Here is a 25,359-nt window from a genome sequence, read left to right as displayed (position 1 = left end):
AATCTTCGTTGGTTTCCTGTGAGGTATTTTGGATCCCCATCTCTTGCTATGAACTGACAAAACAGCAGAATCCCCTTGACAATCTTGATTTCTCAAGGGAAATGGGAGAACACTATACACCATCCAAGATATTAAAATATTGTCAAGGCCGAACACTGATGAATACTCTGAGGAGATGGCCTGTGAGGCGCCGCCTTTCAACTTTTCCTCCTTTGTATGGTGGTCAGTAACATGCGGGAGACTGCGGAGGGGGTCATTTTTTTAATTGTGAACTGATGTGCTTTTACTCAATTCGGGAACCTCACAAGCCAAATTTGTAGTATTTTGCACGAATTGCAAGAGATGTTTGAATGTCGAAGGTTGAAGTGGAAGCTCGTATTGAGCTTGCTAGAGACTGATTTGCCAAGCCTTCGATAGCTCAGTTGGTAGAGCGGAGGACTGTAGTGGTAAAACAGGCATCCTTAGGTCGCTGGTTCAAATCCGGTTCGAAGGACTTTTGCCAAATGCACATTTTATTGAATACTTGGAAAGTAAAATACTTGGAAAGTAAAATAACAGACAATTTATAATTATATTATATTTCATCACTGAAAATAGATGCCTTTTGCTTTGAGGCTGTGACCACGTTATTTTTCTGTCCAACACGAATCTTCATTGGTTTCCTGTGAGGTGTTTTGGATCCCCATCTCTTGCTATGAACTGGCAAAACAGCAGAATCCCCTTGACAATCTTGATTTCTCAAGAGAAATGAGAGAACACTATACACCATCCAAGATATTAAAATATTGTCAAGGCCCAACGCGGCTGAATACTCTGAGGAGATGGCCTGTGAGGTGCCGCCTTTCAACTTTTCCCCCTTAGTATGGTGGTCAGTAACATGCGGGCGACTGTGGAGGGGGTCATTTTTTAAATTGGGAACTGATGTGCTTTTACTCAATTCGGGAACCTCACAAGCCAAATTTGTAGTATTTTGCACGAATTGCAAGAGATGTTTACAAGTCGACGGTTGAAGTGGAAGCTCGTATTGAGTTTGCTAGAGATGATTGGCCAAGCCTTCGATAGCTCAGTTGGTAGAGGAGAGGACTGTAGTGGTAAAACAGGCATCCTTAGGTCGCTGGTTCAAAACCGGCTCGAAGGACTTTTGCCAAATGCACATTTTATTGAATACTTGGAAAGTAAAATACTTGGAAAGTAAAATAACAGACAATTTATAATTATATTATATTTCATCACTGAAAATAGATGCCTTTTGCTTTGAGGCTGTGGCCACGTTATTTTTCTGTCCGACACCAATCTTCGTTGGTTTCCTGTGAGGTATTTTGGATCCCCATCTATTGCTATGAACTGACAAAACAGCAGAATCCCCTTGACAATCTTGATTTCTCAAGGGAAATGGGAGAACACTATACACCATCCAAGATATTAAAATATTGTCAAGGCCGAACACTGATGAATACTCTGAGGAGATGGCCTGTGAGGCGCCGCCTTTCAACTTTTCCTCCTTTGTATGGTGGTCAGTAACATGCGGGAGACTGCGGAGGGGGTCATTTTTTTAATTGTGAACTGATGTGCTTTTACTCAATTCGGGAACCTCACAAGCCAAATTTGTAGTATTTTGCACGAATTGCAAGAGATGTTTGAATGTCGAAGGTTGAAGTGGAAGCTCGTATTGAGCTTGCTAGAGACTGATGTGGCAAGCCTTCGATAGCTCAGTTGGTAGCGCGGAGGACTGTAGTGGTAAAACAGGCATCCTTAGGTCGCTGGTTCAAATCCGGTTCGAAGGACTTTTGCCAAATGCACATTTTATTGAATACTTGGAAAGTAAAATACTTGGAAAGTAAAATAACAGACAATTTATAATTATATTATATTTCATCACTGAAAATAGATGCCTTTTGCTTTGAGGCTGTGGCCACGTTATTTTTCTGTCCGACACCAATCTTCGTTGGTTTCCTGTGAGGTATTTTGGATCCCCATCTCTTGCTATGAACTGACAAAACAGCAGAATCCCCTTGACAATCTTGATTTCTCAAGGGAAATGAGAGAACACTATACACCATCCAAGATATTAAAATATTGTCAAGGCCCAACACGGCTGAATACTCTGAGGAGATGGCCTGTGAGGCGCCGCCTTTCAACTTTTCCCCCTTAGTATGGTGGTCATTAACATGCGGGAGACTGCGGAGGGGGTCATTTTTTTAATTGGGAACTGATGTGCTTTTACTCAATTCGGGAACCTCACAAGCCAAATTTGTAGTATTTTGCACGAATTGCAAGAGATGTTTACAAGTCGAGGGTTGAAGTGGAAGCTCGTATTGAGTTTGCTAGAGAATGATTTGCCAAGCCTTCGAAAGCTCAGTTGGTAGAGCGGAGGACTGTAGTGGTAAAACAGGCATCCTTAGGTCGCTGGTTCAAATCCGGCTTGAAGGACTTTTGCCAAATGCACATTTTATTGAATACTTGGAAAGTAAAATACTTGGAAAGTAAAATAACAGACAATTTATAATTATATTATATTTCATCACTGAAAATAGATGCCTTTTGCTTTGAGGCTGTGACCACGTTATTTTTCTGTCCAACACGAATCTTCATTGGTTTCCTGTGAGGTGTTTTGGATCCCCATCTCTTGCTATGAACTTGCAAAACAGCAGAATCCCCTTGACAATCTTGATTTCTCAAGAGAAATGAGAGAACACTATGCACCATCCAAGATATTAAAATATTGTCAAGGCCCAACGCGGCTGAATACTCTGAGGAGATGGCCTGTGAGGTGCCGCCTTTCAACTTTTCCCCCTTAGTATGGTGGTCAGTAACATGCGGGCGACTGCGGAGGGGGTCATTTTTTTAATTGGGAACTGATGTGCTTTTACTCAATTCGGGAACCTCACAAGCCAAATTTGTAGTATTTTGCACGAATTGCAAGAGATGTTTACAAGTCGACGGTTGAAGTGGAAGCTCGTATTGAGTTTGCTAGAGTTGATTTGCCAAGCCTTCGATAGCTCAGTTGGTAGAGAGGAGGTCTGTAGTGGTAAAACAGGCATCCCTAGGTCGCTGGTTCAAATCCGGCTCTAAGGACTCTTGCCAAATGCACATTTTATTGAATACTTGGAAAGTAAAATAACAGACAATTCATAATTATATTATATTTCATCAATGAAAATAGATGCCTTTTGCTTTGAGGCTGTGGCCACGTTATATTTCTGTCCAACACGAATCTTCATTGGTTTCCTGTCAGGTATTTTGGATCCCCATCTCTTGCTATGAACTGGCAAAACAGCAGAATCCCCTTGACAATCTTGATTTCTCAAGGGAAATGAGAGAACACTATACACCATCCAAGATATTAAAATATTGTCAAGGCCCAACACGGCTGAATACTCTGAGGAGATGGCCTGTGAGGCGCCGCCTTTCAACTTTTCCCCCTTAGTATAGTGGTCATTAACATGCGGGAGACTGCGGAGGGGGTCATTTTTTTAATTGTGAACTGATGTGCTTTTACTCAATTCGGGAACCTCACAAGCCAAATTTGGAGTATTTTGCACGAATTGCAAGAGATGTTTACAAGTCGACGGTTGAAGTGGAAGCTCGTATTGAGTTTGCTAGAGAATGATTTGCTCAGCCTTCGAAAGCTCAGTTGGTAGAGCGGAGGACTGTAGTGGTAAAACAGGCATCCTTAGGTCGCTGGTTCAAATCCGGCTCGAAGGACTTTTGCCAAATGCAAATTTTATTGAATACTTGGAAAGTAAAATACTTGGAAAATAAAATAACAGACAATTTATAATTATATTATATTTCCTCACTGAAAATAGATGCCTTTTGCTTTGAGGCTGTGGCCACGTTATGTTTCTGTCCAACACCAATCTTCATTGGTTTCCTGTGAGGTGTTTCGGATCCCCATCTCTTGCTATGAACTGGCAAAACAGCAGAATCCCCTTGACAATCTTGATTTCTGAAGGGAAATGAGAGAACAGTATACACCATCCAAGATATTAAAATATTGTCAAGGCCCAACACGGCTGAATACTCTGAGGAGATGGCCTGTGAGGCGCCGCCTTTCAACTTTTCCCCCTTAGTATGGTGGTCAGTAACATGCGGGAGACTGCGGAGGGGGTCATTTTTTTAATTGGGAACTGATGTGCTTTTACTCAATTCGGGAACGTCACAAGCCAAATTTGTAGTATTTTGCACGAATTGCAAGAGATGTTTACAAGTCGACGGTTGAAGTGGAAGCTCGTATTGAGTTTGCTAGAGAATGATTTGCCAAGCCTTCGAAAGCTCAGTTGGTAGAGCGGAGGACTGTAGTGGTAAAACAGGCATCCTTAGGTCGCTGGTTCAAATCCGTCTCGAAGGACTTTTGCCAAATGCACATTTTATTGAATACTTGGAAAGTAAAATACTTGGAAAGTAAAATAACAGACAATTTATAATTATATTATATTTCATCACTGAAAATAGATGCCTTTTGCTTTGAGGCTGTGGCCACGTTATTTTTCTGTCCGACACCAATCTTCGTTGGTTTCCTGTGAGGTATTTTGGATCCCCATCTCTTGCAATGAACTGACAAAACAGCAGAATCCCCTTGACAATCTTGATTTCTCAAGGGAAATGGGAGAACACTATACACCATCCAAGATATTAAAATATTGTCAAGGCCGAACACTGATGAATACTATGAGGAGATGGCCTGTGAGGCGCCGCCTTTCAACTTTTCCTCCTTTGTATGGTGGTCAGTAACATGCGGGAGACTGCGGAGGGGGTCATTTTTTTAATTGTGAACTGATGTGCTTTTACTCAATTCGGGAACCTCACAAGCCAAATTTGTAGTATTTTGCACGAATTGCAAGAGATGTTTGAATGTCGAAGGTTGAAGTGGAAGCTCGTATTGAGCTTGCTAGAGACTGATTTGCCAAGCCTTCGATAGCTCAGTTGGTAGAGCTGAGGACTGTAGTGGTAAAACAGGCATCCTTAGGTCGCTGGTTCAAATCCGGTTCGAAGGACTTTTGCCAAATGCACATTTTATTGAATACTTGGAAAGTAAAATACTTGGAAAGTAAAATAACAGACAATTTATAATTATATTATATTTCATCACTGAAAATAGATGCCTTTTGCTTTGAGGCTGTGACCACGTTATTTTTCTGTCCAACACGAATCTTCATTGGTTTCCTGTGAGGTGTTTTGGATCCCCATCTCTTGCTATGAACTTGCAAAACAGCAGAATCCCCTTGACAATCTTGATTTCTCAAGAGAAATGAGAGAACACTATACACCATCCAAGATATTAAAATATTGTCAAGGCCCAACGCGGCTGAATACTCTGAGGAGATGGCCTGTGAGGTGCCGCCTTTCAACTTTTCCCCCTTAGTATGGTGGTCAGTAACATGCGGGCGACTGTGGAGGGGGTCATTTTTTTAATTGGGAACTGATGTGCTTTTACTCATTTCGGGAACCTCACAAGCCAAATTTGTAGTATTTTGCACGAATTGCAAGAGATGTTTACAAGTCGACGGTTGAAGTGGAAGCTCGTATTGAGTTTGCTAGAGTTGATTTGCCAAGCCTTCGATAGCTCAGTTGGTAGAGCGGAGGTCTGTAGTGGTAAAACAGGCATCCTTAGGTCGCTGGTTCAAATCTGGCTCTAAGGACTCTTGCCAAATGCACATTTTATTGAATACTTGGAAAGTAAAATACTTGGAAAGTAAAATAACAGACAATTTATAATTATATTATATTTCATCACTGAAAATAGATGCCTTTTGCTTTGAGGCTGTGGCCACGTTATATTTCTGTCCAACACGAATCTTCATTGGTTTCCTGTCAGGTATTTTGGATCCCCATCTCTTGCTATGAACTGGCAAAACAGCAGAATCCCCTTGACAATCTTGATTTCTCAAGGGAAATGAGAGAACACTATACACCATCCAAGATATTAAAATATTGTCAAGGCGCAACACGGCTGAATACTCTGAGGAGATGGCCTGTGAGGCGCCGCCTTTCAACTTTTCCTCCTTAGTATGGTGGTCAGTAACATGCGGGAGACTGCGGAGGCGGTCATTTTTTTAATTGGGAACTGATGTGCTTTTACTCAATTCGTGAACCTCACAAGCCAAATTTGTAGTATTTTGCACGAATTGCAAGAGATGTTTACAAGTCGACGGTTGAAGTGGAAGCTCGTATTGAGTTTGCTAGAGAATGATTTGCCAAGCCTTCGATAGCTCAGACTGTAGTGGTAAAACAGGCATCCTTAGGTCGCTGGTTCAAATCCGGCTCGAAGGACTTTTGCCAAATGCAAATTTTATTGAATACTTGGAAAGTAAAATACTTGGAAAGTAAAATAACAGACAATTTATAATTATATTATATTTCATCACTGAAAATAGATGCCTTTTGCTTTGAGGCTGTGGCCACGTTATTTTTCTGTCCGACACCAATCTTCGTTGGTTTCCTGTGAGGTGTTTTGGATCCCCGTCTCTTGCTATGAACTGGCAAAACAGCAGAATCCCCTTGACAATCTTGATTTCTCAAGGGAAATGAGAGAACACTATACACCATCTAAGATATTAAAATATTGTCAAGGCCCAACACGGCTGAATACTCTCAGGAGATGGCCTGTGAGGCGCCGCCTTTCAACTTTTCCCCCTTAGTATAGTGGTCATTAACATGCGGGAGACTGCGGAGGGGGTCATTTTTTTAATTGGGAACTGATGTGCTTTTACTCAATTCGGGAACCTCACAAGCCAAATTTGTAGTATTTTGCACGAATTGCAAGAGATGTTTACAAGTCGACGGTTGAAGTGGAAGCTCGTATTGAGTTTGCTAGAGAATGATTTGCCAAGCCTTTGATAGCACAGTTGGTAGAGCGGAGGACTGTAGTGGTAAAACAGGCATCCTTAGGTCGCTGGTTCAAATCCGGCTCGAAGAACTTTTGCCAAATGCAAATTTTATTGAATACTTGGAAAGTAAAATACTTGGAAAGTAAAATAACAGACAATTTATAATTATATTATATTTCATCACTGAAAATAGATGCCTTTTGCTTTGAGGCTGTGGCCACGTTATTTTTCTGTCCGACACCAATCTTCGTTGGTTTCCTGTGAGGTGTTTTGGATCCCCATCTCTTGCTATGAACTGACAAAACAGCAGAATCCCCTTGACAATCTTGATTTCTCAAGGGAAATGGGAGAACACCATACACCATTCAAGATATTAAAATATTGTCAAGGCCGAACACTGATGAATACTCTGAGGAGATGGCCTGTGAGGCGCCGCCTTTCAACTTTTCCTCCTTAGTATGGTGGTCAGTAACATGCGGGAGACTGCGGAGGCGGTCATTTTTTAAATTGGGAACTGATGTGCTTTTACTCAATTCGGGAACCTCACAAGCCAAATTTGTAGTATTTTGCACGAATTGCAAGAGTTGTTTGCATGTCGACGGTTGAAGTGGAAGCTCGAATTGAGCTTGCTAGAGAACGGTTTGCCAAGCCTTCGATAGCTCAGTTGGTAGAGGAGAGGACTGTAGTGGTAAAACAGGCATCCTTAGGTCGCTGGTTCAAATCCGGCTCGATGGACTTTTGCCAAATGCAAATTTTATTGAATACTTGGAAAGTAAAATACTTGGAAAATAAAATAACAGACAATTTATAATTATATTATATTTCATCACTAAAAATAGATGCCTTTTGCATTGAGGCTGTGGCCACATTATTTTTCTGTCCAACACCAATCTTCTTTGGTTTCCTGTGAGGTGTTTTTTTGATCCCCATCTCTTGCTATGAACTGGCAAAACAGCATAATCCCCTTGACAATCTTGATTTCTCAAGGAAAATGAGAGAACACTATACACCATCCAAGATATTAAAATATTGTCAAGGCCCAACGCGGCTGAATACTCTGAGGAGATGGCCTGTGAGGTGCCGCCTTTCAACTTTTCCCCCTTAGTATGGTGGTCAGTAACATGCGGGAGACTGCGGAGGGGGTCATTTTTTTAATTGGGAACTGATGTGCTTTTACTCAATTCGGGAACCTCACAAGCCAAATTTGTAGTATTTTGCACGAATTGCAAGAGATGTTTACAAGTCGACGGTTGAAATGGAAGCTCGTATTGAGTTTGCTAGAGAATGACTTGCCAAGCCTTCGATAGCTCAGTTGGTAGAGTGGAGGACTGTAGTGGTACAACAGGCATCCTTAGGTCGCTGGTTCAAATCCGGCTCAAAGGACTTTTGCCAAATGCAAATTTTATTGAATACTTGGAAAGTAAAATACTTGGAAAATAACATAACAGACAATTTATAATTATATTATATTTCATCACTGAAAATAGATGCCTTTTGCATTGAGGCTGTGGCCACATTATTTTTCTGTCCAACACCAATCTTCATTGGTTTCATGTGAGGTGTTTTTTTGATCCCCATCTCTTGCTATGAACTGGCAAAACAGCATAATCCCCTTGACAATCTTGATTTCTCAAGGGAAATGAGAGAACACTATACACCATCCAAGATATTAAAATATTGTCAAGGCCCAACGCGGCTGAATACTCTGAGGAGATGGCCTGTGAGGTGCCGCCTTTCAACTTTTCCCCCTTAGTATGGTGGTCAGTAACATGCGGGAGACTGCGGAGGGGGTCATTTTTTTAATTGGGAACTGATGTGCTTTTACTCAATTCGGGAACCTCACAAGCCAAATTTGTAGTATTTTGCACGAATTGCAAGAGATGTTTACAAGTCGACGGTTGAAGTGGAAGCTCGTATTGAGTTTGCCAGAGAATGATTTGCCAAGCCTTCGATAGCTCAGTTGGTAGAGCGGAGGACTGTAGTGGTAAAACAGGCATACTTAGGGCGCTGGTTCAAATCCGACTCGAAGGACTTTTGCCAAATGCACATTTTGGAAAGTAAAATACTTGGAAAGTAAAATAACAGATAATTTAGAATTATATTATATTTCATCACTGAAAATAGATGCCTTTTGCTTTGAGGCTGTGGCCACGTTATTTTTCTGTCCAACACGAATCTTCATTGGTTTCCTGTCAGGTGTTTTGGATCCCCATCTCTTGCTATGAACTGGCAAAACAGCAGAATCCCCTTGACAATCTTGATTTCTCAAGGGAAATGAGAGAACACTACACACCATCCAAGATATTAAAATAATGTCAAGGCCCAACACGGCTGAATACTCTGAGGAGATGGCCTGTGAGGCGCCGCCTTTCAACTTTTCCCCCTTAGTATGGTGGTCATTAACATGCGGGAGACTGCGGAGGGGGTCATTTTTTTAATTGGGAACTGATGTGCTTTTACTCAATTCGGGAACCTCACAAGCCAAATTTGTAGTATTTTGCACAAATTGCAAGAGATGTTTACAAGTCGACGGTTGAAGTGGAAGCTCGTATTGAGTTTGCTAGAGAATGATTTGCCAAGCCTTCGAAAGCTCAGTTGGTAGAGCGGAGGACTGTAGTGGTAAAACAGGCATCCTTAGGTCGCTGGTTCAAATCCGGCTCGAAGGACTTTTGCCAAATGCAAATTTTATTGAATACTTGGAAAGTAAAATACTTGGAAAATAAAATAACAGACAATTTATAATTATATTATATTTCATCACTGAAAATAGATGCCTTTTGCTTTGAGGCTGTGGCCACGTTATGTTTCTGTCCAACACCAATCTTCATTGGTTTCCTGTGAGGTGTTTCGGATCCCCATCTCTTGCTATGAACTGGCAAAACAGCAGAATCCCCTTGACAATCTTGATTTCTCAAGGGAAATGAGAGAACAGTATACACCATCCAAGATATTAAAATATTGTCAAGGCCCAACACGGCTGAATACTCTGAGGAGATGGCCCGTGAGGCGCCGCCTTTCAACTTTTCCCCCTTAGTATGGTGGTCAGTAACATGCGGGAGACTGCGCAGGGGGTCATTTTTTTAATTGGGAACTGATGTGCTTTTACTCAATTCGGGAACGTCACAATCCAAATTTGTAGTATTTTGCACGAATTGCAAGAGATGTTTACAAGTCGACGGTTGAAGTGGAAGCTCGTATTGAGTTTGCTAGAGAGCGATTTGCCACGCCTTCGATAGCTCAGTTGGTAGAGCGGAGGACTGTAGTAGTAAAACAGGCATCCTTAGGTCGCTGGTTCAAATCCGGCTCGAAGGACTTTTGCCAAATGCACATTTTATTGAATACTTGGAAAGTAAAATACTTGGAAAGTAAAATAACAGACAATTTATAATTATATTATATTTCATCACTGAAAATAGATGCCTTTTGCTTTGAGGCTGTGGCCACGTTATTTTTCTGTCCGACACCAATCTTCGTTGGTTTCCTGTGAGGTATTTTGGATCCCCATCTCTTGCTATGAACTGACAAAACAGCAGAATCCCCTTGACAATCTTGATTTCTCAAGGGAAATGGGAGAACACTATACACCATCCAAGATATTAAAATATTGTCAAGGCCGAACACTGATGAATACTCTGAGGAGATGGCCTGTGAGGCGCCGCCTTTCAACTTTTCCTCCTTTGTATGGTGGTCAGTAACATGCGGGAGACTGCGGAGGGGGTCATTTTTTTAATTGTGAACTGATGTGCTTTTACTCAATTCGGGAACCTCACAAGCCAAATTTGTAGTATTTTGCACGAATTGCAAGAGATGTTTCAATGTCGACGGTTGAAGTGGAAGCTCGTATTGAGCTTGCTAGAGACTGATTTGCCAAGCCTTCGATAGCTCAGTTGGTAGAGCGAAGGACTGTAGTGGTAAAACAAGCATCCTTAGGTCGCTGGTTCAAATCCGGCTCGAAGGACTTTTGCCAAATGCACATTTTATTGAATACTTGGAAAGAAAATTCTTGGAAAGTAAAATAACAGACAATTTATAATTATATTATATTTCATCACTGAAAATAGATGCCTTTTGCTTTGAGGCTGTGACCACGTTATTTTTCTGTCCAACACAAATCTTCATTGGTTTCCTGTGAGGTGTTTTGGATCCCCATCTCTTGCTATGAACTGGCAAAACAGCAGAATCCCCTTGACAATCTTGATTTCTCAAGAGAAATGAGAGAACACTATACACCATCCAAGATATTAAAATATTGTCAAGGCCCAACGCGGCTGAATACTCTGAGGAGATGGCCTGTGAGGTGCCGCCTTTCAACTTTTCCCCCTTAGTATGGTGGTCAGTAACATGCGGGCGACTGCGGAGGGGGTCATTTTTTTAATTGGGAACTGATGTGCTTTTACTCAATTCGGGAACCTCACAAGCCAAATTCGTAGTATTTTGCACGAATTGCAAGAGATGTTTACAAGTCGACGGTTGAAGTGGAAGCTCGTATTGAGTTTGCTAGAGTTGATTTGCTAAGCCTTGGATAGCTCAGTTGGTAGAGCGGAGGACTGTAGTGGTAAAACAGGCATCCTTAGGTCGCTGGTTCAAATCCAGCTCTAAGGACTCTTGCCAAATGCACATTTTATTGAATAATTGGAAAGTAAAATACTTGGAAAGTAAAATAACAGACAATTTATAATTATATTATATTTCATCACTGAAAATAAATGCCTTTTGCTTTGAGGCTGTGGCCACGTTATATTTCTGTCCAACACGAATCTTCATTGGTTTCCTGTCAGGTATTTTGGATCCCCATCTCTTGCTATGAACTGGCAAAACAGCAGAATCCCCTTGACAATCTTGATTTCTCAAGGGAAATGAGAGAACACTATACACCATCTAAGATATTAAAATATTGTCAAGGCCCAACACGGCTGAATACTCTCAGGAGATGGCCTGTGAGGCGCCGCCTTTCAACTTTTCCCCCTTAGTATAGTGGTCATTAACATGCGGGAGACTGCGGAGGGGGTCATTTTTTTAATTGGGAACTGATGTGCTTTTACTCAATTCGGGAACCTCACAAGCCAAATTTGTAGTATTTTGCACGAATTGCAAGAGATGTTTGCATGTCGACGGTTGAAGTGGAAGCTCGAATTGAGCTTGCTAGAGAACGGTTTGCCAAGCCTTCGATAGCTCAGTTGGTAGAGCAGAGGACTGTAGTGCTAAAACTGGCATCCTTAGGTCCCTGGTTCAAATCCGGCTCGATGGACTTTTGCCAAATGCAAATTTTATTGAATACTTGGAAAGTAAAATACTTGGAAAATAACATAACAGACAATTTATAATTATATTATATTTCATCACTGAAAATAGATGCCTTTTGCATTGAGGCTGTGGCCACATTATTTTTCTGTCCAACACCAATCTTCTTTGGTTTCCTGTGAGGTGTTTTTTTGATCCCCATCTCTTGCTATGAACTGGCAAAACAGCATAATCCCCTTGACAATCTTGATTTCTCAAGGGAAATGAGAGAACACTATACACCATCCAAGATATTAAAATATTGTCAAGGCCCAACACGGCTGAATACTCTGAGGAGATGGCCTGTGAGGCGCCGCCTTTCAACTTTTCCCCCTTAGTATGGTGGTCAGTAACATGCGGGAGACTGCGGAGGGGGTCATTTTATTAATTGTGAACTGATGTGCTTTTACTCAATTCGGGAACCTCACAAGCCAAATTTGTAGTATTTTGCACGAATTGCAAGAGATGTTTGAATGTCGACGGTTGAAGTGGAAGCTCGTATTGAGCTTGCTAGAGACTGATTTAGCAAGCCTTCGATAGCTCAGTTGGTAGAGCAGAGGACTGTAGTGCTAAAACAGGCATCCTTAGGTCGCTGGTTCAAATCCAGATTGAAGGACTTTTGCCAAATGCAAATTTTATTGAATACTTGGAAAGTAAAATGCTTGGAAAATAAAATAACAGACAATTTATAATTATATTATATTTCATCACTGAAAATAGATGCCTTTTGCTTTGAGGCTGTGGCCACGTTATGTTTCTGTCCGACACCAATCTTCGTTGGTTTCCTGTGAGGTGTTTTGGATCCCCATCTCTTGCTATGAACTGACAAAACAGCAGAATCCCCTTGACGATCTTGATTTCTCAAGGGAAATGGGAGAACACTATACACCATCCAAGACATTAAAATATTGTCAAGGCCCAACACGGCTGAATACTCTGAGGAGATGGCCTGTGAGGCGCGCCTTTCAACTTTTCCCCCTTAGTATGGTGGTCAGTAACATGCGGGAGACTGCGGAGGGGGGCATTTTTTTAATTGGGAACTGATGTGCTTTTACTCAATTCGGGAACCTCACAAGCCAAATTTGTAGTATTTTGCCCGAATTGCAAGAGATGTTTACAAGTCGACGGTTGAAGTGGAAGCTCGTATTGAGTTTGCTAGAGAATGATTTGCCAAGCCTTCGATAGCTCGTCGCTGGTTCAAATCCGGCTCAAAGGACTTTTGCCAAATGCACATTTTATTGAATACTTGGAAAGTAAAATACTTGGAAAGTAAAATAACAGACAATTTATAATTATATTATATTTCATCACTGAAAATAGATGCCTTTTGCTTTGAGGCTGTGGCCACGTTATTTTTCTGTCCGACACCAATCTTCGTTGGTTTCCTGTGAGGTATTTTGGATCCCCATCTCTTGCTATGAACTGACAAAACAGCAGAATCCCCTTGACAATCTTGATTTCTCAAGGGAAATGGGAGAACACTATACACCATCCAAGATATTAAAATATTGTCAAGGCCGAACACTGATGAAAACTCTGAGGAGATGGCCTGTGAGGCGCCGCCTTTCAACTTTTCCTCCTTAGTATGGTGGTCAGTAACATGCGGGAGACTGCGGAGGGGGTCATTTTTTTAATTGTGAACTGATGTGCTTTTACTCAATTCGGGAACCTCACAAGCCAAATTTGTAGTATTTTGCACGAATTGCAAGAGATGTTTGAATGTCGACGGTTGAAGTGGAAGCTCGTATTGAGCTTGCTAGAGACTGATTTGGCAAGCCTTCGATAGCTCAGTTGGTACAGCGGAGGACTGTAGTGGTAAAACAGGCATCCTTAGGTCGCTGGTTCAAATCCGGCTCGAAGAACTTCTGCCAAATGCACATTTTATTGAATACTTGGAAAGTAAAATACTTGGAAAGTAAAATAACAGACAATTTATAATTATATTATATTTCATCACTGAAAATATATGCCTTTTGCTTTGAGGCTGTGACCATGTTATTTTTCTGTCCAACACGAATCTTCATTGGTTTCCTGTGAGGTGTTTTGGATCCCCATCTCTTGCTATGAATTGGCAAAACAGCAGAATCCCCTTGACAATCTTGATTTCTCAAGGGAAATGAGAGAACACTATACACCATCCAAGATATTAAAATATTGTCAAGGCCCAACGCGGCTGAATACTCTGAGGAGATGGCCTGTGAGGTGCCGCCTTTCAACTTTTCCCCCTTAGTATGGTGGTCAGTAACATGCGGGAGACTGCGGAGGGGGTCATTTTTTTAATTGGGAACTGATGTGCTTTTACTCAATTCGGGAACCTCACAAGCCAAATTTGTAGTATTTTGCACGAATTGCAAGAGATGTTTACAAGTCGACGGTTGAAGTGGAAGCTCGTATTGAGTTTGCTAGAGTTGATTTGCCAAGCCTTTGATAGCTCAGTTGGTAGAGCGGAGGACTGTAGTGGTAAAACAGGCATCCTTAGGTCGCTGGTTCAAATCCGGCTCAAAGGACTTCTGCCAAATGCACATTTTATTGAATACTTGGAAAGTAAAATACTTGGAAAGTAAAATAACAGACAATTTATAATTATATTATATTTCATCACTGAAAATAGATGCCTTTTGCTTTGAGGGTGTGGCCACGTTATTTTTCTGTCCAACACGAATCTTCATTGGTTTCCTGTCAGGTATTTTGGATCCCCATCTCTTGCTATGAACTGGCAAAACAGCAGAATCCCCTTGACAATCTTGATTTCTCAAGGGAAATGAGAGAACACCATACACCATCTAAGATATTAAAATATTGTCAAGGCCCAACACGGCTGAATACTCTGAGGAGATGGCCTGTGAGGCGCCGCCTTTCAACTTTTCCCCCTTAGTATAGTGGTCATTAACATGCGGGAGACTGCGGAGGGGGTCATTTTTTTAATTGGGAACTGATGTGCTTTTACTCAATTCGGGAACCTCACAAGCCAAATTTGTAGTATTTTGCACAAATTGCAAGAGATGTTTACAAGTCGACGGTTGAAGTGGAAGCTCGTATTGAGTTTGCTAGAGATTGATTTGCCAAGCCTTTGATAGCACAGTTGGTAGAGCAGAGGACTGTAGTGGTAAAACAGGCATCCTTAGGTTGCTGGTTCAAATCCGGCTCGAAGGACTTTTGCCAAATGCAAATTTTATTGAATACTTGGAAAGTAAAATACTTGGAAAGTAAAATAACAGACAATTTATAATTATATTATATTTCATCACTGAAAATAGATGCCTTTTGCTTTGAGGCTGTGGCCACGTTATTTTTCTGTCCGACACCAATCTTCGTTGGTTTCCTGTGAGGTGTTTTGGATCCCCATCTCTTGCTATGAACTGACAAAACAGCAGAATCCCCTTGACAATCTTGATTTCTCAAGGGAAATGGGAGAACACCATACACCATCCAAGATATTAAAATATTGTCAAGGCCGAACACTGATGAATACTCTGAGGAGATGGCCTGTGAGGCGCCGCCTTTCAACTTTTCCTCCTTAGTATGATGGTCAGTAACATGCGGGAGACTGCGGAGGCGGTCATTTTTTAAATTGGGAACTGATGTGCTTTTACTCAATTCGGGAACCTCACAAGCCAAATTTGTAGTATTTTGCACGAATTGCAAGAGATGTTTGCATGTCGACGGTTGAAGTGGAAGCTCGAATTGAGCTTGCTAGTGAACGGTTTGCCAAGCCTTCGATAGCTCAGTTGGTAGAGCAGAGGACTGTAGTGGTAAAACAGGCATCCTTAGGTCGCTGGTTCAAATCCAGATTGAAGGACTTTTGCCAAATGCAAATTTTATTGAATACTTGGAAAGTAAAATGCTTGGAAAATAAAATAACAGACAATTTATAATTATATTATATTTCATCACTGAAAATAGATGCCTTTTGCTTTGAGGCTGTGGCCACGTTATGTTTCTGTCCGACACCAATCTTCGTTGGTTTACTGTGAGGTGTTTTGGATCCCCATCTCTTGCTATGAACTGACAAAACAGCAGAATCCCCTTGACAATCTTGATTTCTCAAGGGAAATGGGAGAACACTATACACCATCCAAGACATTAAAATATTGTCAAGGCCCAACACGGCTGAATACTCTGAGGAGATGGCCTGTGAGGCGCGCCTTTCAACTTTTCCCCCTTAGTATGGTGGTCAGTAACATGCGGGAGACTGCGGAGGGGGGCATTTTTTTAATTGGGAACTGATGTGCTTTTACTCAATTCGGGAACCTCACAAGCCAAATTTGTAGTATTTTGCACGAATTGAAAGAGATGTTTACAAGTCGACGGTTGAAGTGGAAGCTCGTATTGAGTTTGCTAGAGAATGATTTGCCAAGCCTTCGATAGCTCGTCGCTGGTTCAAATCCGGCTCAAAGGACTTTTGCCAAATGCACATTTTATTGAATACTTGGAAAGTAAAATACTTGGAAAGTAAAATAACAGACAATTTATAATTATATTATATTTCATCACTGAAAATAGATGCCTTTTGCTTTGAGGCTGTGGCCACGTTATTTTTCTGTCCGACACCAATCTTCGTTGGCTTCCTGTGAGGTATTTTGGATCCCCATCTCTTGCTATGAACTGACAAAACAGCAGAATCCCCTTGACAATCTTGATTTCTCAAGGGAAATGGGAGAACACTATACACCATCCAAGATATTAAAATATTGTCAAGGCCGAACACTGATGAAAACTCTGAGGAGATGGCCTGTGAGGCGCCGCCTTTCAACTTTTCCTCCTTAGTATGGTGGTCAGTAACATGCGGGAGACTGCGGAGGGGGTCATTTTTTTAATTGTGAACTGATGTGCTTTTACTCAATTCGGGAACCTCACAAGCCAAATTTGTAGTATTTTGCACGAATTGCAAGAGATGTTTACAAGTCGACGGTTGAAGTGGAAGCTCGTATTGAGTTTGCTAGAGAATGATTTGCCAAGCCTTCGATAGCTCGTCGCTGGTTCAAATCCGGCTCAAAGGACTTTTGCCAAATGCACATTTTATTGAATACTTGGAAAGTAAAATACTTGGAAAGTAAAATAGCAGACAATTTATAATTATATTATATTTCATCACTGAAAATAGATGCCTTTTGCTTTGAGGCTGTGACCATGTTATTTTTCTGTCCAACACGAATCTTCATTGGTTTCCTGTGAGGTGTTTTGGATCCCCATCTCTTGCTATGAACTGGCAAAACAGCAGAATCCCCTTGACAATCTTGATTTCTCAAGGGAAATGAGAGAACACTATACACCATCTAAGATATTAAAATATTGTCAAGGCCCAACACGGCTGAATACTCTCAGGAGATGGCCTGTGAGGCGCCGCCTTTCAACTTTTCCCCCTTAGTATAGTGGTCATTAACATGCGGGAGACTGCGGAGGGGGTCATTTTTTTAATTGGGAACTGATGTGCTTTTACTCAATTCGGGAACCTCACAAGCCAAATTTGTAGTATTTTGCACGAATTGCAAGAGATGTTTGCATGTCGACGGTTGAAGTGGAAGCTCGAATTGAGCTTGCTAGAGAACGGTTTGCCAAGCCTTCGATAGCTCAGTTGGTAGAGCAGAGGACTGTAGTGCTAAAACTGGCATCCTTAGGTCCCTGGTTCAAATCCGGCTCGATGGACTTTTGCCAAATGCAAATTTTATTGAATACTTGGAAAGTAAAATACTTGGAAAATAACATAACAGACAATTTATAATTATATTATATTTCATCACTGAAAATAGATGCCTTTTGCATTGAGGCTGTGGCCACATTATTTTTCTGTCCAACACCAATCTTCTTTGGTTTCCTGTGAGGTGTTTTTTTGATCCCCATCTCTTGCTATGAACTGGCAAAACAGCATAATCCCCTTGACAATCTTGATTTCTCAAGGGAAATGAGAGAACACTATACACCATCCAAGATATTAAAATATTGTCAAGGCCCAACACGGCTGAATACTCTGAGGAGATGGCCTGTGAGGCGCCGCCTTTCAACTTTTCCCCCTTAGTATGGTGGTCAGTAACATGCGGGAGACTGCGGAGGGGGTCATTTTATTAATTGTGAACTGATGTGCTTTTACTCAATTCGGGAACCTCACAAGCCAAATTTGTAGTATTTTGCACGAATTGCAAGAGATGTTTGAATGTCGACGGTTGAAGTGGAAGCTCGTATTGAGCTTGCTAGAGACTGATTTAGCAAGCCTTCGATAGCTCAGTTGGTAGAGCAGAGGACTGTAGTGCTAAAACAGGCATCCTTAGGTCGCTGGTTCAAATCCAGATTGAAGGACTTTTGCCAAATGCAAATTTTATTGAATACTTGGAAAGTAAAATGCTTGGAAAATAAAATAACAGACAATTTATAATTATATTATATTTCATCACTGAAAATAGATGCCTTTTGCTTTGAGGCTGTGGCCACGTTATGTTTCTGTCCGACACCAATCTTCGTTGGTTTCCTGTGAGGTGTTTTGGATCCCCATCTCTTGCTATGAACTGACAAAACAGCAGAATCCCCTTGACGATCTTGATTTCTCAAGGGAAATGGGAGAACACTATACACCATCCAAGACATTAAAATATTGTCAAGGCCCAACACGGCTGAATACTCTGAGGAGATGGCCTGTGAGGCGCGCCTTTCAACTTTTCCCCCTTAGTATGGTGGTCAGTAACATGCGGGAGACTGCGGAGGGGGGCATTTTTTTAATTGGGAACTGATGTGCTTTTACTCAATTCGGGAACCTCACAAGCCAAATTTGTAGTATTTTGCCCGAATTGCAAGAGATGTTTACAAGTCGACGGTTGAAGTGGAAGCTCGTATTGAGTTTGCTAGAGAATGATTTGCCAAGCCTTCGATAGCTCGTCGCTGGTTCAAATCCGGCTCAAAGGACTTTTGCCAAATGCACATTTTATTGAATACTTGGAAAGTAAAATACTTGGAAAGTAAAATAACAGACAATTTATAATTATATTATATTTCATCACTGAAAATAGATGCCTTTTGCTTTGAGGCTGTGGCCACGTTATTTTTCTGTCCGACACCAATCTTCGTTGGTTTCCTGTGAGGTATTTTGGATCCCCATCTCTTGCTATGAACTGACAAAACAGCAGAATCCCCTTGACAATCTTGATTTCTCAAGGGAAATGGGAGAACACTATACACCATCCAAGATATTAAAATATTGTCAAGGCCGAACACTGATGAAAACTCTGAGGAGATGGCCTGTGAGGCGCCGCCTTTCAACTTTTCCTCCTTAGTATGGTGGTCAGTAACATGCGGGAGACTGCGGAGGGGGTCATTTTTTTAATTGTGAACTGATGTGCTTTTACTCAATTCGGGAACCTCACAAGCCAAATTTGTAGTATTTTGCACGAATTGCAAGAGATGTTTGAATGTCGACGGTTGAAGTGGAAGCTCGTATTGAGCTTGCTAGAGACTGATTTGGCAAGCCTTCGATAGCTCAGTTGGTACAGCGGAGGACTGTAGTGGTAAAACAGGCATCCTTAGGTCGCTGGTTCAAATCCGGCTCGAAGAACTTCTGCCAAATGCACATTTTATTGAATACTTGGAAAGTAAAATACTTGGAAAGTAAAATAACAGACAATTTATAATTATATTATATTTCATCACTGAAAATATATGCCTTTTGCTTTGAGGCTGTGACCATGTTATTTTTCTGTCCAACACGAATCTTCATTGGTTTCCTGTGAGGTGTTTTGGATCCCCATCTCTTGCTATGAATTGGCAAAACAGCAGAATCCCCTTGACAATCTTGATTTCTCAAGGGAAATGAGAGAACACTATACACCATCCAAGATATTAAAATATTGTCAAGGCCCAACGCGGCTGAATACTCTGAGGAGATGGCCTGTGAGGTGCCGCCTTTCAACTTTTCCCCCTTAGTATGGTGGTCAGTAACATGCGGGAGACTGCGGAGGGGGTCATTTTTTTAATTGGGAACTGATGTGCTTTTACTCAATTCGGGAACCTCACAAGCCAAATTTGTAGTATTTTGCACGAATTGCAAGAGATGTTTACAAGTCGACGGTTGAAGTGGAAGCTCGTATTGAGTTTGCTAGAGTTGATTTGCCAAGCCTTTGATAGCTCAGTTGGTAGAGCGGAGGACTGTAGTGGTAAAACAGGCATCCTTAGGTCGCTGGTTCAAATCCGGCTCAAAGGACTTCTGCCAAATGCACATTTTATTGAATACTTGGAAAGTAAAATACTTGGAAAGTAAAATAACAGACAATTTATAATTATATTATATTTCATCACTGAAAATAGATGCCTTTTGCTTTGAGGGTGTGGCCACGTTATTTTTCTGTCCAACACGAATCTTCATTGGTTTCCTGTCAGGTATTTTGGATCCCCATCTCTTGCTATGAACTGGCAAAACAGCAGAATCCCCTTGACAATCTTGATTTCTCAAGGGAAATGAGAGAACACCATACACCATCTAAGATATTAAAATATTGTCAAGGCCCAACACGGCTGAATACTCTGAGGAGATGGCCTGTGAGGCGCCGCCTTTCAACTTTTCCCCCTTAGTATAGTGGTCATTAACATGCGGGAGACTGCGGAGGGGGTCATTTTTTTAATTGGGAACTGATGTGCTTTTACTCAATTCGGGAACCTCACAAGCCAAATTTGTAGTATTTTGCACAAATTGCAAGAGATGTTTACAAGTCGACGGTTGAAGTGGAAGCTCGTATTGAGTTTGCTAGAGATTGATTTGCCAAGCCTTTGATAGCACAGTTGGTAGAGCAGAGGACTGTAGTGGTAAAACAGGCATCCTTAGGTTGCTGGTTCAAATCCGGCTCGAAGGACTTTTGCCAAATGCAAATTTTATTGAATACTTGGAAAGTAAAATACTTGGAAAGTAAAATAACAGACAATTTATAATTATATTATATTTCATCACTGAAAATAGATGCCTTTTGCTTTGAGGCTGTGGCCACGTTATTTTTCTGTCCGACACCAATCTTCGTTGGTTTCCTGTGAGGTGTTTTGGATCCCCATCTCTTGCTATGAACTGACAAAACAGCAGAATCCCCTTGACAATCTTGATTTCTCAAGGGAAATGGGAGAACACCATACACCATCCAAGATATTAAAATATTGTCAAGGCCGAACACTGATGAATACTCTGAGGAGATGGCCTGTGAGGCGCCGCCTTTCAACTTTTCCTCCTTAGTATGATGGTCAGTAACATGCGGGAGACTGCGGAGGCGGTCATTTTTTAAATTGGGAACTGATGTGCTTTTACTCAATTCGGGAACCTCACAAGCCAAATTTGTAGTATTTTGCACGAATTGCAAGAGATGTTTGCATGTCGACGGTTGAAGTGGAAGCTCGAATTGAGCTTGCTAGTGAACGGTTTGCCAAGCCTTCGATAGCTCAGTTGGTAGAGCAGAGGACTGTAGTGGTAAAACAGGCATCCTTAGGTCGCTGGTTCAAATCCAGATTGAAGGACTTTTGCCAAATGCAAATTTTATTGAATACTTGGAAAGTAAAATGCTTGGAAAATAAAATAACAGACAATTTATAATTATATTATATTTCATCACTGAAAATAGATGCCTTTTGCTTTGAGGCTGTGGCCACGTTATGTTTCTGTCCGACACCAATCTTCGTTGGTTTACTGTGAGGTGTTTTGGATCCCCATCTCTTGCTATGAACTGACAAAACAGCAGAATCCCCTTGACAATCTTGATTTCTCAAGGGAAATGGGAGAACACTATACACCATCCAAGACATTAAAATATTGTCAAGGCCCAACACGGCTGAATACTCTGAGGAGATGGCCTGTGAGGCGCGCCTTTCAACTTTTCCCCCTTAGTATGGTGGTCAGTAACATGCGGGAGACTGCGGAGGGGGGCATTTTTTTAATTGGGAACTGATGTGCTTTTACTCAATTCGGGAACCTCACAAGCCAAATTTGTAGTATTTTGCACGAATTGAAAGAGATGTTTACAAGTCGACGGTTGAAGTGGAAGCTCGTATTGAGTTTGCTAGAGAATGATTTGCCAAGCCTTCGATAGCTCGTCGCTGGTTCAAATCCGGCTCAAAGGACTTTTGCCAAATGCACATTTTATTGAATACTTGGAAAGTAAAATACTTGGAAAGTAAAATAACAGACAATTTATAATTATATTATATTTCATCACTGAAAATAGATGCCTTTTGCTTTGAGGCTGTGGCCACGTTATTTTTCTGTCCGACACCAATCTTCGTTGGCTTCCTGTGAGGTATTTTGGATCCCCATCTCTTGCTATGAACTGACAAAACAGCAGAATCCCCTTGACAATCTTGATTTCTCAAGGGAAATGGGAGAACACTATACACCATCCAAGATATTAAAATATTGTCAAGGCCGAACACTGATGAAAACTCTGAGGAGATGGCCTGTGAGGCGCCGCCTTTCAACTTTTCCTCCTTAGTATGGTGGTCAGTAACATGCGGGAGACTGCGGAGGGGGTCATTTTTTTAATTGTGAACTGATGTGCTTTTACTCAATTCGGGAACCTCACAAGCCAAATTTGTAGTATTTTGCACGAATTGCAAGAGATGTTTACAAGTCGACGGTTGAAGTGGAAGCTCGTATTGAGTTTGCTAGAGAATGATTTGCCAAGCCTTCGATAGCTCGTCGCTGGTTCAAATCCGGCTCAAAGGACTTTTGCCAAATGCACATTTTATTGAATACTTGGAAAGTAAAATACTTGGAAAGTAAAATAGCAGACAATTTATAATTATATTATATTTCATCACTGAAAATAGATGCCTTTTGCTTTGAGGCTGTGACCATGTTATTTTTCTGTCCAACACGAATCTTCATTGGTTTCCTGTGAGGTGTTTTGGATCCCCATCTCTTGCTATGAACTGGCAAAACAGCAGAATCCCCTTGACAAACTTGATTTCTCAAGGGAAATGAGAGAACACTATACACCATCCAAGATATTAAAATATTGTCAAGGCCCAACGCGGCTGAATACTCTGAGGAGATGGCCTGTGAGGTGCCGCCTTTCAACTTTTCCCCCTTAGTATGGTGGTCAGTAACATGCGGGAGACTGCGGAGGGGGTCATTTTTTTAATTGGGAACTGATGTGCTTTTACTCAATTCGGGAACCTCACAAGCCAAATTTGTAGTATTTTGCACGAATTGCAAGAGATGTTTGAATGTCGACGGTTGAAGTGGAAGCTCGTATTGAGCTTGCTAGAGACTGATTTGCCAAGCCTTAGATAGCTCAGTTGGTAGAGCAGAGGACTGTAGTGGTAAAACAGGCATCCTTAGGTCGCTGGTTCAAATCCAGATTGAAGGACTTTTGCCAAATGCAAATTTTATTGAATACTTGGAAAGTAAAATGCTTGGAAAATAAAATAACAGACAATTTATAATTATATTATATTTCATCACTGAAAATATATGCCTTTTGCTTTGAGGCTGTGACCACGTTATGTTTCTGTCCGACACCAATCTTCGTTGGTTTACTGTGAGGTGTTTTGGATCCCCATCTCTTGCTATGAACTGACAAAACAGCAGAATCCCCTTGACAATCTTGATTTCTCAAGGGAAATGGGAGAACACTATACACCATCCAAGACATTAAAATATTGTCAAGGCCCAACACGGCTGAATACTCTGAGGAGATGGCCTGTGAGGCGCGCCTTTCAACTTTTCCCCCTTAGTATGGTGGTCAGTAACATGCGGGAGACTGCGGAGGGGGGCATTTTTTTAATTGGGGACTGATGTGCTTTTACTCAATTCGGGAACCTCACAAGCCAAATTTGTAGTATTTTGCACGAATTGCAAGAGATGTTTACAAGTCGACGGTTGAAGTGGAAGCTCGTATTGAGTTTGCTAGAGTTGATTTGCCAAGCCTTTGATAGCTCAGTTGGTAGAGCGGAGGACTGTAGTGGTAAAACAGGCATCCTTAGGTCGCTGGTTCAAATCCGGCTCGAAGGACTCTTGCCAAATGCACATTTTATTGAATACTTGGAAAGTAAAATACTTGGAAAGTAAAATAACAGACAATTTATAATTATATTATATTTCATCACTGAAAATAGATGCCTTTTGCTTTGAGGCTGTGGCCACGTTATTTTTCTGTCCAACACGAATCTTCATTGGTTTCCTGTCAGGTGTTTTGGATCCCCATCTCTTGCTATGAACTGGCAAAACAGCAGAATCCCCTTGACAATCTTGATTTCTCAAGGGAAATGAGAGAACACTATACACCATCCAAGATATTAAAATATTGTCAAGGCCCAACACGGCTGAATACTCTGAGGAGATGGCCTGTGAGGCGCCGCCTTTCAACTTTTCCCCCTTAGTATGGTGGTCATTAACATGCGGGAGACTGCGGAGGGGGTCATTTTTTTAATTGGGGACTGATGTGCTTTTACTCAATTCGGGAACCTCACAAGCCAAATTTGTAGTATTTTGCACGAATTGCAAGAGATGTTTACAAGTCGACGGTTGAAGTGGAAGCTCGTATTGAGTTTGCTAGAGAATGATTTGCCAAGCCTTCGAAAGCTCAGTTGGTAGAGCGGAGGACTGTAGTGGTAGAACAGGCATCCTTAGGTCGCTGGTTCAAATCCGGCTCGAAGGACTTTTGCCAAATGCAAATTTTATTGAATACTTGGAAAGTAAAATACTTGGAAAATAAAATAACAGACAATTTATAATTATATAATATATCATCACTGAAAATAGATGCCTTTTGCTTTGAGGCTGTGGCCACGTTATGTTTCTGTCCAACACCAATCTTCATTGGTTTCCTGTGAGGTGTTTCGGATCCCCATCTCTTGCTATGAACTGGCAAAACAGCAGAATCCCCTTGAAAATCTTGATTTCTCAAGGGAAATGAGAGAACAGTATACACCATCCAAGATATTAAAATATTGTCAAGGCCGAACACTGATGAATACTCTGAGGAGATGGCCTGTGAGGCGCCACCTTTCAACTTTTCCTCCTTTGTATGGTGGTCAGTAACATGCGGGAGACTGCGGAGGGGGTCATTTTTTTAATTGGGAACTGATGTGCTTTTACTCAATTCGGGAACGTCACAAGCCAAATTTGTAGTATTTTGCACGAATTGCAAGAGATGTTTACAAGTCGACGGTTGAAGTGGAAGCTCGTATTGAGTTTGCTAGAGACTGATTTGCCAAGCCTTAGATAGCTCAGTTGGTAAAGCAGAGGACTGTAGTGGTAAAACAGGCATCCTTAGGTTGCTGGTTCAAATCC

The 25,359-nt window shown here is 41.4% G+C and overlaps 6 non-coding genes across 6 annotated transcripts; all 6 read left to right on the top strand.

Moving 5' to 3' along the window:
* The first annotated feature begins 10,056 nt into the window (after nt 1-10,056).
* TRNAY-GUA (transfer RNA tyrosine (anticodon GUA)) lies at nt 10,057-10,142 on the top strand. The gene is given in 2 exon segments: nt 10,057-10,093; nt 10,107-10,142. It is a non-coding gene; the product is annotated as a tRNA-Tyr (tRNA).
* A 560-nt stretch (nt 10,143-10,702) lies between these two features.
* TRNAY-GUA (transfer RNA tyrosine (anticodon GUA)) lies at nt 10,703-10,788 on the top strand. The gene is given in 2 exon segments: nt 10,703-10,739; nt 10,753-10,788. It is a non-coding gene; the product is annotated as a tRNA-Tyr (tRNA).
* A 558-nt stretch (nt 10,789-11,346) lies between these two features.
* On the top strand, nt 11,347-11,432 carry TRNAY-GUA (transfer RNA tyrosine (anticodon GUA)). The gene is given in 2 exon segments: nt 11,347-11,383; nt 11,397-11,432. It is a non-coding gene; the product is annotated as a tRNA-Tyr (tRNA).
* A 3,099-nt stretch (nt 11,433-14,531) lies between these two features.
* TRNAY-GUA (transfer RNA tyrosine (anticodon GUA)) lies at nt 14,532-14,617 on the top strand. The gene is given in 2 exon segments: nt 14,532-14,568; nt 14,582-14,617. It is a non-coding gene; the product is annotated as a tRNA-Tyr (tRNA).
* Nucleotides 14,618-20,209: 5,592 nt separating this feature from the next.
* TRNAY-GUA (transfer RNA tyrosine (anticodon GUA)) lies at nt 20,210-20,295 on the top strand. Its single transcript is given in 2 exon segments — nt 20,210-20,246; nt 20,260-20,295. It is a non-coding gene; the product is annotated as a tRNA-Tyr (tRNA).
* A 3,697-nt stretch (nt 20,296-23,992) lies between these two features.
* On the top strand, nt 23,993-24,078 carry TRNAY-GUA (transfer RNA tyrosine (anticodon GUA)). Its single transcript is given in 2 exon segments — nt 23,993-24,029; nt 24,043-24,078. It is a non-coding gene; the product is annotated as a tRNA-Tyr (tRNA).
* Nucleotides 24,079-25,359: the final 1,281 nt, after the last annotated feature.

The sequence above is a fragment of the Ambystoma mexicanum genome, chromosome 1p (assembly GCF_040938575.1).
Source record: "Ambystoma mexicanum isolate Mex_15411 chromosome 1p, UKY_AmexF1_1, whole genome shotgun sequence".
Taxonomy (NCBI): Eukaryota; Metazoa; Chordata; class Amphibia; order Caudata; family Ambystomatidae; genus Ambystoma; species Ambystoma mexicanum.
This window is presented reverse-complemented; position numbering and strand designations above follow the sequence as displayed.